Here is a 13650-nt window from a genome sequence, read left to right as displayed (position 1 = left end):
TGACGGTTAGGGGTAGGTTTGGGTGGTATAGATGAAGTCATAGTCCGCCCTTCATAATGCAGCTGATGAACATAGTCTTTTTCTAGTTGATGCCCAAGTTTTACCAGTTCATCCACTGTACTTACTCTGCTGCGAAGCTGACTGGCAAGGTATGGTTTAATGTTTTTTAGTATCATTTTAACTAACTCATACTCTGTCAGTGAAGGTTTCCAGCGCTTGCATAAAGCTCTGTAAGTGAAAGCGAAATCTCTAATGGACTCATTTTCCCCTTGGTTTCGGGTGCGGACACGCTCAGCTAGCTCGTCTTCATAATCCTCAGAAAGAAATGCTGTGAGAAATGCGGACTCAAACTCACTCCAGGTCGTAACAGAGGATCTAGCCACTTCCCACCAGTCCCGTGCTGTTCCATAAAGGACAGTGCGAAAGGTTGCCAGAATGTCTGTATCCTCTAAGGGGTGTAATGCCATAAAGTCATGACATCTAGTTAAATATAACAGAGGGTCACTATCATCTGAGGATCTGCCAAAGGTGGGAAAAGTTAGCTTCAAATGATCACTCTTGACCACAGATGTTGGGTGTGAAAGAGGTGGAAGTACAGACGAGGATGTGTGGGGTTTTAATGTTTCACCTTCTGCAGCAGTGGAGTGAGAAGGTGATTTGAGTGTCATCGAGTTGGAGTGTTTCCCAGGAAACTTGAAGTAACTGCTTATTTCTGTTTTCAACTCTTTCAAGGCGTCGCTTACGGCATTCAATTGGACGCTACATTGACTGATCTCCTGAAAAAGTTGGCCACAATCCTTTTGAGTGATGTCCTGCATTTTCTGGATGTCTTTCTGCACCTCTAGCTGGAATTGTTCCACCATAAATCGGACTTCAGAGATTAAGGTGTGCTCACTTTTCTGCAGTTCTTCTGTCACCATCACTTTCATGGCTTTTGTCAGCTGATCTGTGTTCTCTTCATCATGTTGGTTTTTAGCAGTAATCGTGGCCTGAAGCTGCTGATGGTTGGATTTTATCTTAGCAGTCAAGGTTTCAATCTTGGCATCCTGCTGTGAAGTGGTAGTTTCAAATCCCTGGGTGAGTACTTTCAAAGCTTTGTCCTGCTGATTGAGACAATTAAACAGGACATCCCAGTTCCCTTGTACGTGCTCCGATAATTGATACACTCCTCTGCCAGGTGTTGGGAGAAATGCAGGCAAGTCCTGCGGCGTTCCTGACGGTGTAAATTCCGTGGAAGTACACAACTGCATGTTAACAGTCGGTGGAGGAGCCCTTTCTCCTGGAAGTGGAGTGGAAAACTGCACATGGGTTCTTGCAGTAGGACTGCGAAACACTGTGGGTGTGGTGTAGAAAGTGGGACCAGGAGGTGGTTGTCGGAGTTGCTGTTGGGTTTGTGGCACCAGGGGCCAGTTTGGTGTGGCAATGTCTGGAGGATCAATTTCCACGAAAGTGGATTGTGGTGGAGGGGTATGGGCCATAGTTGAAGTGTATGCGTGAATATGGCAACGGTCAATTGTGAAATGTGGAAAAAAAAAAAAAAATATCAGAAATGAGAACACTACTTGGACAGTCTCAAATTCTTTTGGGCAAAATGGGGCACCTAAAATAACAACCTACAGAGTAGTGACACTTCCACAATGGAATGAAAAGTCTTGATATCCTGTAACATGTTGGACCACCAGTATCGAGTTTGAAGAGTGGAATAGGTCTTATTAACTCCAGGATGACCTGTGCTGACAGACGAGTGTGTGGAGGAGATTAGAGAGGTACGAAATTCTTCGGGTACGTATATCTTTCCGATAGGACATTCTGGAGGACTGGGTTGGTGTTGAGACATTTTAAGCAGTTGTTCATTTAGGTCCCACTGAATGGGATTGACAAACATTTTTTCGGGGAGTATACTCTCAGGTTCTTCGTGGGAAATTTCGGGGGCATGGAGACGGGACAAGGCGTCTGCTCGGACGTTCTTCGAACCCGGACGATAGGAGATCTGGAAATGGAAGCGAGTAAAGAAGAGTGCCCATCTGGCCTGGCGTGGGTTAAGTCTCCTTGCCTCTTTCAAGTACTGCAGATTCTTGTGGTCTGTGAGAACTAGAAATGGATGTTTGGCTCCTTCTAGCCAGTGTCTCCACTCTTCTAGCGCAAGTTTAACGGCCAGGAGTTCTCGATTACCAATATCATAGTTCACTTCTGCAGGAGATAGCTTGTGGGAGAAGAATGCACAGGGCATGGGTTTAGGTGAGGAAGCAGAGTCTTGTGACAACACCGCTCCTACTCCTGTTGTAGAAGCATCTACTTCCACAATGAACATCTTTTCAGGGTGCGGGTGTTGGAGTAAGGGGGCTGTGGTGAATGCGGTTTTGAGAGATTGAAAGGCATGTTCAGCCTCAGTGGTCCAGAGCAGTGTTTTCGGTTTTTCTTTGAGTAGAGAGGTCAGAGGAGCTGTAAGTAGGCTGTATTGATAAATAAATCTTCGATAGAAATTCACAAATCCAAGAAATCGTTGTAACTCTTTGACAGAGTGTGGAGTGGTCCAGGAAGTAATGGCTTTGGTTTTACGATCATCCATCTCTACTCCTCTTTCACTGAGGTGGTAACCGAGAAATTCGACTGAGGTTTGATGGAAGGAGCACTTCTCTGCTTTCAGGAACAGGGAGAATTCACGTAGCCGTTGGAGTACCTGAGAGACATGTTGCTGATGCTCCACCAAGTTTCTGGAGTAGATTAGGATATCATCTATGTAGATAATGACAAATTGATTCAGGTAGTCTCGGAAAACTTCATCCATGAAACTTTGGAAAACTGAAGGGGCGTTGACCAGACCATACGGCATGACGAGATATTCGTAGTGTCCTGCTGGAGTGATGAATGCAGTCTTCCACTCGTCAGCCCTTTCGGATTCGAATGAGATTGTATGCACTTCTCAAATCCAGCTTGGTGAATATCTTGGCTTCTCGAAGTTGTTCAAGTGAAGAGGGAACCAATGGGAGTGGGTAACTGAACTTGACGGTTATCTTGTTTAAAGCTCTATAATCTATACACGGACGTAAACCTCCATCTTTCTTAGGGACAAAGAAGAAACTGGCGGCAGCAGGTGAAGTAGAGGCCCGAATATAGCCTTGTTTTAATTCAATATATTAAAACAAAAACTATTAAAACTTCAATATACTGTTTCATGGCTTCTTGCTCAGGAATAGCCAGAGAGTAGATTCGCCCCTTGGGGATGGATTCTCCGGGAATCAGATCGATGGCACAATCCCATGCTCGATGGGGTGGTAACTTGGCAGCCTTGACGGGGTTGAATACATCTGAATATTGAGAGTAACATGAAGGAATGGATACCGACAAGTTGTCTATGGGGCTTTCAATGGAGGTTGAATTCATCGGGATGGTGTCGGGCAAGTTGGCGATGGGCGATACGGGGTGTTCAAAACTCATGGACGAGCACAGGCAACCCCATTTCAAAATCTTACCCGATTTCCAGTCAATGTTAGGTTGATGTCGTATAAGCCATGGACGGCCAAGGATAAAATCAGTCTGGCTATTCTCAAGTACAAAAGGTTCAAACAGTTCATGGTGGGTGTCTTCAATACAGAGTAGAATAGGTTTAATTCGAGACGTGACATTCCCCTGATTAATGGTTTCACCCGTCACTGCATGGATGGCGTATGGCTTGGAGGTGGCGGATTGTTGAAGTTGGAGTTTCTGACAGAGCTGCCCGGAGATGAAGTCTCCTGCTGACCCGGAATCCACAATGGCTGTAGCAGAGACATGGAAACGTGTAGATTTCAGAATCACAGTTATCGTTAACGGAGCTGATACAGAGGCGGACGTGCAGACAGAACTCACAAGCATTCTAGGAGGTCGTGTAGGGCATGAACAAAGAAAATGTCCTCCCATTCCACAATATAGACACAGTTTTAACTCTCGATGGCGAGAACGTTCAGCTTGGGACAGTCGATAGTTATCCACCTGCATCTTCTCGACAGTGACTTCGGAGGGTCGTTTATCGGGGTACTGAGGTGGTGAAAAGGTGGGTTGCTGGGCTTCGCGATAGCAGCCTTGAGATCTTTGGTGCACACGGAGAGCTTGCTGTATGAATTTCTCGACCCCCAGGCTATCATCATAAATCGCAAGTTGAAGGCAGAGTGCAGGATTCAAACCACGTCGGTAGATGGAAATGAGCGCTTTTTCGTTCCACCCACTGGCGGCGGCTAGAGTGCGGAATTCCAGTGAATATTCAGCAACTGACTTCTTGCCTTGGTGTAATTGCAATAGCTTGTCACTGATGGATGAATCATCTACTGGACGCCCGAAAACTTCTTTGAAATGGTTTATAAATTCTTGTACAGAGGAAGTAACGATAGATTCCTGCAGCCACAAAGTTTCAGCCCATCTTAATGCAGCTCCTGATAACTGTTGAATAATAAAAGCAACCCTCGACTTTTCAGTGGGGTATAACTGGATTTGTTGTTCTAGAGCGAGCGAACACTGTAACAGGAAACCGTTGCAATCCTCCGCCCGGCCGGAGAATGCCGCTGGACGGGAAGTTGGATTGGTGAAGCAAATCAGAGAAGGAGCGGGGTTTACGGAAGTGCTGGAAGCTGGCTGACTGGGATTAACAGCGGCGGCTGTCGGTTGTGCAGGGTTATCAATATTACAAACAGATTCCATCGCGCTGTTCTTCTTCCCCTTTTTTCGGCCAAGCCTTCTGTCAGGGTAGAGACCAGGAGATCAGAGGTAAGTGATTCAAATATAGTTTTATTCAAGTATAGAAGGTGAAAGGTAAGTATCAGGTGACTTTTCAGGTGTTGGTTTAGTGAAGATAGTTCGTTGCACGGAGAACAACTGGAAATCCAAATGACTTGGATCGTAGAACATTCACTCTGTATCAGTTCGTTAACTCCTTCTCTTTTCTAGGAGCAATCGGGCCGGTTTGATCAGACCTCAGACAAGGGTTCAGGAATCGGATAAGTGATCTGGAGATGGCAGAACAACAGTGCATAGGGTTAGTATGAATCAGGTAAGAAAACGGAATACTCAGGTTTTCAGGATCGACGGAGATATCAGGACTCAGGGAGAAATGGTCTGTTCCTGTTGGAGGCTTGACAAAGACTGGATACAAGGTGAGTGTTTTTATGAGTTGGCTGATGAGGTGATAAGTGATGACCAGGTGTTTGTGATTTAGAATTCTGGGGAGAGTGATCTTTGAGTGGTGGACTGCAATGAACTTGACTGATCTCTGACAGTGCCGAGTTCAGTTTGCTCTTCAAGCTGTGTTTATGATGTCACAAAAGTGCCACTGATTTAAGTTTTAGGAGAACGTCTGTAAATAGGAGGAACCGGTAAAATTCTACCAAAGAAGATAGGGCTGCAACTTGGACACTAGACTACTACACGGATTACTCGATGAGGACTGTCTCAGGAGTCATGGAGCTTCACTGGCAACTTGACATGGTAAAAAAAAATAAAAGCTTTATATTGCCTCATTATCAGTAAATGTGTACACATTTACACACATCTGCATATGCATGCAGAATATTTGTTTATCTTATACTGTTAGTGTAACTGTAGCTTGCTGGTAGGCAGCTGCACGATATGTGTAAACCTCACTCCCCTGAGGCGCACTAGCGACTGACGCTTTAGCCTCCTCGTTACTGCACCCACCTGCCATGCCAGAGATGCCAGTTCGAATCCCCCTTGGAATGGGTTGAGCAGGACTGGTTACAGTGGTGCCGTGACCCAGATGGCAGTGAGGTTTAAGGCTGACACTAGAGGCTGTAGCCTTTAGCCTCCTCGTTAATGTGCCTGCCTCCCATGCCGGAGATGCCGATTCGAATCCCACACGGAGCGGATCGAGCAGGACTTGTTACATTAGCAGTTCTCATTTTTTTCTGTTTTCTTCATGTTGCAGTGTCATTTTCCTGTTGGTGTTTGTATCCCTACTGGTTTCCCTTCAGTCATGACAGGACTTCACATCTCTTGCATTCAGGTTTGAGCTTGCTGTGGTTTCACCTGGAGCAGGTATGTGAGTTTGCCTTCACTCATTCTCCCTCTATATTTCCCACAAACAGTTGCTTTATTTTGTTTGTTTATTTTTGCATTGTTTCTCTGAGATGGCTGATTATTGTGTTATTTTAAACTCATGAGACCCCTGTGTGACTGCGGTGAGTATTTTCCACCCCACTTTTTGATTTGTAACTAGTAGCCCCTAAGAAACATGCAGAAAAAATTCAGACCACTGTAGTTTTCCTAAAAATGTATGTCCACATATGTGGACAGTCAGGCTAAGTTTTGACATTTTTAATTTTACCAATCTATAGAAAAGCTTTTTTATTTACCAAATTGTTTATCAGGTTTCCAGGAGTATTGGTTATTTATTTTATTTATTTATTGGTTTATTTGTATAGGGACAGGACAGTACAAAAACATGATTTCAGCACAAAAACTAAAAAAAGGTGCATTGTGCATAGAGATTAAAGCACATGCTAATTTGCATCTCATGTCCCTAGATTTTTTTTTTCATTACAAATTGAATCAATCAAGCAATGTAAACTAATCATATAAAAAAATTAATAAATAAATACTATGGTTGCTCCCAACCCTGGTAACATATAGCATAAAAGATTAGGCCAAAAATGCATTGAGAATTTAAAATTAGTACAGCTCTAGTTTCATTTAAGCCAAGTTATTTTATTGATTTTATTTCAGATGTAACATGTTCCAGAATTTGGAACCCTTCACAGAAAAGCCTTTTGCCCCCGAGTTGTTCTGCGATAGTCAAACCTATAGTAAACATTTTCTGTGCTTCTTGTTATTCTACTGCCTGTTTATTTAGAAATTGACATAACACATGTGCGGCTTTATTGTGCAGACATTTAAACATCAATTTTATGTAGGAAAAATTTACAAAACCTTTCTTTTTTTAATATTGCAATGGTGCACATGTTTTGGTTTATTGTCCATGATTTTTAAAGCCTGATTAAAGCCATCATTTATAGAGTACTTTCTATTCCGGAGTGGCTGTTCCAAACCCTTCCAGTAAATTTTAACTTGTGAAAATAATATTTAACCTTTTGTCTTTTTAGTGTTGTTTAAAAAAAAAAACTTTTGATTGATTAAAATCTGAAACTTCAAAAGTGGCCTAGAAAACATTTCAAGGAAATCTTTTGACCTTCTTTAAAACAACAAGATAACAGAAGATGATATCGCTATGACTAGGGTTTTAGGATATTTCTAGTGACTTAAAAGCATTACATGCCCCGGTTACAATATGTACATATTTTTTACTTAAAAAAAAAAAAAGTGTCACTTTTTAAGCTATCATTCATGAAAACCGCCCGAGTCTCCGATACTAGTTCAGTTAATAAAGTAGAAAGGATCATGTGTGACTGAATGTGGATTCTTCAAAATCAAATACAACAGGGGGTAACAGGTGCATATTATGACCACGAACAGTATTAACACCATGAATCTTTGCCCTGAATGCAGAATGTAAATATTGCTTCTACTCTGGATAGAATGAGGTAGAAAGAATACTATGGCATGATAAATTATAACAGCGGCCTTCCAGTTCTGGATGCAATATAGCAAAAATGGACATGAATGACAGTTAATGCTAAAGAAACTTTTAGTAAACAAATGAGAATACATCAAAATTTCTATAAATATTTTTAGTCTTTTGGACTAAACATTCTGTTGTTCACTGAATCTTGTAAAAGTTAAATCATTGGGAGTTTACTCTATTGAATAAGCATATGCCTAATTATACGGTTTAATTTTAATAACTGCCATTTTGATGTTTTAATACTGTAAGTTGACATAAATGAAGAAATAACTCTCACTGTAACATGTGGGGAAATATCAAAGCTAGAGTGCACCTTTCTTGTGATGTGTAGTTTGACACAATTAAATAATAATTTATAGTTAAACATACCGATTGCGAGGCCGCCGGAAAACTTTGTCTCGCTATCTGATTTTATGTTGAAACTATTTGTTTTGTTACAGACATTTTGAGGATACATTAGTAAACAAAGTGATCAGAAAGTCAGACAGCTAAAAGTTATTATTTTAAACTATTTTAAACTAAAAATATTTTTAGAGAATATGATTTGATGAGTGCATTGAAAAAAATAAAGTCAAATTTTGATAACTAATATTTTATGATAATGAAAAAATAAATATATTTAGTTTCTAAATCATGAATAAATCATTAATAGTTAATAAATCATTAACTCTCAAACCAATAGGCTCAAATGTATGTATTTTACTGAGAAAATGTGCATGTAGATTTGGATATATCTAATAACTGAACTTTGAAATTGGTTAAAATAGTCATTTTAATTGATTTTGCTGTGAAAAAAATTTCATAGATAAATATAATCCTTTGTATTATAGTGTATTTCTGTGTTTTGGAAGTGATAATTTTTGGGTGAGAAAAAAAATACAATATGAAACCAAACTGGAATTTTATTAGATATTTCTACCTAAGATATGGTGCAATGTATATACAGTATTGACAAAGTTTTGGGGAAAACTAATTTAATTAATCACTTTACATTTACATTTTACAATTATTCATTTGGCAGATGGTTTTATCCAAAGCGACTAACAATAGAGGAATATATTGTAAGCGAATCATCTTAAGAAGACAGCGGTATGAAAAGTGCTGTATTACAAAGTTTCACTAACATCAGAACTGTAGTATTCAAGACAGATTACAGTGTAACAAGAATTTGAATTTTTTGTGACTGGTTAAGTGCTCTTGGAAAAGATGTGTTTTTAGCAGTTTTTAAAGACAGAGAGCGAGTCTGCTTCACGGATGGAGTTGGGAAGTTCATTCCACCAACGAGGTACAATGAAGCTGAAAGTCCGGAAAAGTGTTTTGGTGCTTATTTGTGTTAGTACAACAAGGTGACGTTCCTTAGCCGACCGCAGGCTTCTAGTGGGCATGTAGCTCTGCTGAAATGATTTTAGGTATGTTGGAGCAGACCCAGTGACTGTTCTGTATGCCAGCATCAGAGCCTTGAATTTGATACGTGCATCAACTGGCAGCCAGTGGAGAGAGACAAGGAGTTGTGTAACATGTGCTGTCTTTGGTTCATTAAAGACCAGACGTGCTGCTGCATTCTGGATATTTTGCAGGGGTCTAATTGCACATGCAGGGAGGCCTACAATGAGAGCATTACAGTAGTCCAGTCTAGTTATGACAAGTGACTACACAGGAAGTTTTGTGGCATGTTCAGAGAGGAAGGGTCTTATTTTCCTGATATTGTAGAGTGTAAATCTACATGATCGTGCTGTCTTTGAGATGTGGTCTGTGAAATTTAGTTGGTTATCGATAGTTACCCCTAGATTTCTGACCGTTTTGGAAGGCGTTACTGTAGTTGAACCCAGCTGCACAGTGATGTTGTGTATATAGAGAAGAGAAGTGGAATCCCTGAACACTGACGTACCCAGTAAGTAGCTGATGTGACTTGGACAACTCACTTCTCTAGGCTACCTTGAAGAACCTACCTGATATATAGAAATTAAACCAGTCAAGCACAGTTTGTGTGATGCCCAGAGTAGAGAGGGTGGAGAGTAGGATCTGATGATTGACTGTGTCAGAGGCTGCAGAAAGGTCCAGTAGAATCAGGACGAATGATCTGGATCCAGCGTTCACCTGTCTCAGTGACTCAGTGACAGACAGCAGGGCAGTCTCGGGTTGTGAGGCTAATCGAAAAAAAACCTTAAATTTTCTAGGGAGTATAAAGATTAGACTGTGGAGCAATGCAAAGAGGTCATGTGATCTGACGAGTCCAGATTTACCCTGTTCCAAAGTGATGGGCGCGTCAGGGAAAGAAGGGAAGCTCATGAAGTGATGCACCCGTCATTCATAGAGCCCAATGTACTGTACAAGCCTCTGGAGGCAGTGTTAAGTTATGGGGTTGATTAAATTGGTCAGGTCTACACTCAGCAACGTAATGCTGCAATAAAATGTCAGCTGACTACCTGAATGTACTGAATGACCAGGTATATTCCAGGATGTCAATGGCAAGATTCATTGTGCTCAAATTGTGAAAGATTGGTTCTGGGAGCATGATACATTTTTTACTTTTTCATCGGTTTATCATCGATAGAATGAGTGTTACATGGAGGCCTGTACACATTATTCCATTTCTGTTAGTTACATGTCTGTGAAACTTGTTCAGTTTATGTCTTAGTTGTTGAATCTTTTTATGTTCATACAAATATTTACACATGTTAAGTTTGCTGAAAATAAAAGCAGTTGAAAGTGACAGGATGTTTCTTTTTTTGCTGAGTTTATATACAGTATATATAAAAAGCATGATGTAGCAGTGTAACTTTTCTCAACACCATGCCGCTACCTAGTCAAAAATATAGCTTTGCTGCTGAAAAGCTACTTGATTTAAAAACTAGCGAAGCTACCACATCGCTACTTAGAAATGTAGTTAAGCTAATAGCTTCGCTATTTGCCAATATATTTGCTAATGCCCATCACTATATGTGTATATATATATATATAGTTTAAATAATTAAACTGTGTAGATGTCAGTTGCCAGTGTTTAAACAAAGTGATTTTGTATGAATGGTAAGATTAATTACAAAAACTTTTTTTTTTTTTTAAAGTCCATCCTGAATTGAACTGCGGAAGTGTACACAGATGCATTGTCCTTTGTTATTTGGCTGATAAAGGCTTCAGTTGGCAATTCATTTCTGGTCTATCTATTCCATTTTAAGAGAGTGTAGTCCATCCTATGACCAAGATGATGCAGGCAGAAGTCCGTAAGGTGCATTTTAAGCCAGATGGAAGCTTGTGGCAGTTCATTTTGGTGAAGTCATCATACAGTAAGTAGGGCTGCAACTAACGATTATTTTGATTATCAACTAATCTAATGATTTTTAGAACGATTATTCGACTACACTGGCGATTATTGCAACGATTAATCATGAGCTTGTGTCTCGACTAAAAGGTTGTATTAAACATGCTTACTAACAATAAAGAGGACAAAATCATCTAAATGACATTCACTGAATTAAAGGAAAAAAATTCCATTTATTAAGGTTAATTCAGTAAAAAAGTCACTGCAAAAATCCTATTGTTCTCAAGTGTTTTCTCTTGTTTTCCATTTGAAAATCTCTAAAAATCCTTAAAACAACATAAATTTACCTGAGAAGCAACATATATGATATTTACACTTGCTTTAAGAGAATGTATCTTGTGTATTTTATATAGAAGTGTATTTTTTTCACTTGGTTAAACTTCTGCAAGTGCAGTAAAGACAAAATATATTTGTATTCAAGATCTATTCTCTAAAAGCAAGTGTAAATATCTCATATGCTGTTTCTCAGGTGAATGCATCTTTTTTAAAGGATTTTTAGATATTTTTAATATTATATTCAACATTCTCAGAGAACAATTTTTTATTCTGCAGTATAGCTGCTAAAAAAAATTATGTTGTTTTAAAGGTGTTTTAAATATTTTTATTGGAAAACTCCTATACAAAAAACAAAAACAAATCAAAAACGTGTTTTGTTGCAGCGTATAATGGGGTGAAGAACAACCCCCCCCCCCCAACTTTTCTGTTCACTTCAATCCATCTTTAACTCACAAAAAACTGTCTCTTATTAATAAAGCTGCATATTGCCAATTGTCTTCACAATAGGAAATGCACAGTGACACATAAACTTGTTATATGTTATATTCTAGCTGCATAATCTTAGATGCAGTTTCAATCTCTCCCCCTCAGATCGGGACACTTCGGGCAACTCATAGAAGAGGAGTTGATCACACAGAGAAATGCCAGTTTCGGAGTTTGTAGTTATTTACATGACCTGATCCTTTATTATTTTAACTTTAATAAAGCTATAACGCATTAAATATAACTGCATTAAGATGTATCGCTGGGGTGTTTCCTTTAAAGACGCTCAACATGCAAATTTTGCTTCAGTTGAACAGCAACTCCGGCTCCGCTTACACCACAACGAGAGCACTTCTGTATTTACTGATTTTATATTTTTTTATAATTCCCTCATACTTTGTGATCTACATCACCTGAAGCTGTGAAAGTTTAGAGTGCATCTGGACTGTGATCTGTGTTTTTTTCCTCTCCTCAGTCTCCTGCTCTTGCTTGTTATCATTAGTGTTTCGTATGATCTCATGTTACGTTAAATGAGATCAAACGACTATTCAACATTTTTGTCGTCAATTTATTATTGTCGATGTTGTCAATAATGTTGACTAATAGTTTCAGCCCTAACAGTAAGGTTCAGACAGTGGCCAGTGAAGGATCCCATGTTTTATGTTGGAGGCAGTTCATCATAGTGCATTGAAGTGATGTCTGGTTGGCATAGGCTGCAGTTAGTAGTCATCTCTCAGTGGCATATTTCAATGCCAATTTTGTGCGTACGTATCATTTTTACATAGGCCCAGCTTTGTTAGGCATACAAAGACTCCTGGACTCTTGTGTGGAACTGTTTTGTTTTGTGGCCATGCCTGCTCCATCTTGGTACAGGAGGTTTTCGCAATAGTGTACTTTCCTTATAGCCCATGCCAGCGAAGCTCAGGTGAACAATGGGCCCTCGGGTTCCCCTAGAAGACCTGATTAGCCTCCTCTGCATACCCGAGTGGTTCACTGAACATGTCACACCTTGAACAGCCGGACATGGGGAGTTCAGTGCCCTACTTTGTGGGCCGCAGTGGAGTTTTCTCCTGAGAGTGATGTGGTATTGGCATTTTGAGTTGAACTTGGAGAATAAAATCACACGTACACAGACTGTAACCCCGGCTACCTCAACTTTCTTTCTAAATCCTGCTACAATTTAATTGCTGAGATCAGCTGCAGAGGACACCGGCGAGTCTCAAGCGAGGCCAGGTAAGTTAGCTGGATGGCTGGTGTCCGAGAACAGGGTCCAAGACATCGTTGCTCCCTCCACTGCCGCTTTTGCTTCTCGTATGCTCCTTGTAGTCTTTTCAAAGTTTACATTTTTTTTAAAATTTGGACAAATCGTCCAGTTGAAGCCGGCATGCATAAGCTACCGGAAACACTTGGTTGAGGATATTTCTGCCAAAGGAGGATTGACCAGTTATTAAATCCAAGGGTTCACTCACTTTTTCCACACCACTTGTTTAATAAGATGTGTTCAATAAAGACATGAAAGATTATAATTGTTTGTGTGTTGTTCTCTTAAGCACATTGTTTTTTCTATACTTGTGACTTTGATAAGGATGAGATCACATTTAATGACCAATTAATGCAGAAAACCAGCTAATTCCAAAGGGATCAGTTACATGTTGCTAATGATCACGTTTTTTTTAGTGACTAATTGGCTAGTGATCACGTTTGTTATGTGGCAGCAAGCAGCAGTGTAGTGCTCAGTAACACTCCCAACAGAAATCCCAACTATATTAATATTCCAATATGAGAAAGAGACATTTCCTTTAGCAACTTTCTTTACATCAGATCGTTTTTCTCTAAAGGTTTTGCTTGCATATAATTTCCATTTTTTTCTATCTCTCAAATATCAGATACTTGATTAGTGTTGTCTACTTTAGCAATTTTCATTAAACATCTACAAAAGGGCTACTGACTGTTGGTATGTGTTGGTATTTTTTCAGGCTATTTCCTTTTCCCCCTCATGTTTCTG

The sequence above is a fragment of the Xyrauchen texanus genome, chromosome 20 (assembly GCF_025860055.1).
Source record: "Xyrauchen texanus isolate HMW12.3.18 chromosome 20, RBS_HiC_50CHRs, whole genome shotgun sequence".
Lineage (NCBI taxonomy): Eukaryota > Metazoa > Chordata > Actinopteri > Cypriniformes > Catostomidae > Xyrauchen > Xyrauchen texanus.
This window is presented reverse-complemented; position numbering follows the sequence as displayed.